The sequence below is a fragment of the Corvus brachyrhynchos genome, unplaced genomic scaffold (assembly GCF_000691975.1).
Source record: "Corvus brachyrhynchos isolate BGI_N302 unplaced genomic scaffold, ASM69197v1 scaffold245, whole genome shotgun sequence".
In the NCBI taxonomy this organism is placed as follows: domain Eukaryota; kingdom Metazoa; phylum Chordata; class Aves; order Passeriformes; family Corvidae; genus Corvus; species Corvus brachyrhynchos.
In genome coordinates, this window is record NW_008238988.1 from 7,199,931 (window position 1) to 7,200,821 (window position 891).

An 891-nucleotide genomic window follows, 5' to 3' on the forward strand; every position below is an offset into this window, starting at 1 on the left:
TCCCATCCAGCCCTGCCCTCTGGCACTGGGAAGCCATTCCCTGCCTCCTGGCCCTCCATGCCTTGTCCCCAGTCCCTCTCCAGCTTTCCTGGAGTCCCTTTAGGCCCTGCAAGGGGCTCTTGTCTCCTTTTGCATGGAAAGTTTCGTCCTAGTAAAGCTTGGGATGCAGGACACGGGGCTCAGAGGAAACTGCCCCTGTGGTATCCCGCAGCTCAAAGCTGCACATTTCTCTATGGGAGCTGGGGGATAAAAGAGAAGAGATTTGGTTGCTTGTATCCCTTTGTGGGTGGTTGGTGCTTGGAGTTGCCTCCTGGTGCAGTTACTGTTTCCTGCACTCCCAGCAATTAAATCCAAGTGATTTTGCAGATCCTTGAATTGCTGTGCCCGTGTCAGCCCGGGGAGGCTGCCCCTGTCAGGAGCCCATGCAGACCCCGGCCGGGGTGGCTGTGGAAGGAGCTGATGTGTCCATAATGAATTCAATTAATTCCACAAAGGCGCTGATGGCAGAGATTGCCGGAATCAGCCCCGCTCCGCCGGTGGCAGTCGGAGCTCATCCCGTCAGCTGCGCCCCTGGGAGCTGCCACAGCCACAGCCTTGATTGTCCCTGAGTCCCTTTCCTTCCAAGAAAAGAGATGGATCCGGGCTCCATTTGGGTCCAAGAGTGGTCCCACTGCCTCTCCTGGGGACAGGGCAGGGCAGAGTGAGCAATGCTGCGGGACTGGGGCTGCCCCTTCCCACAGGGTCTGGCGTAGCAGCAGGAAAAGGCCCCTCAGCACTCCCAAAATACTTTTCAGACTTTCATGCTGGCTAATGGAAGAGCAGTAATGAATTTTTTAAAGACTCCTAGAAGATATTTTTGTCTCTGTGCATCACTTCAGCCCCCGCTTTTGA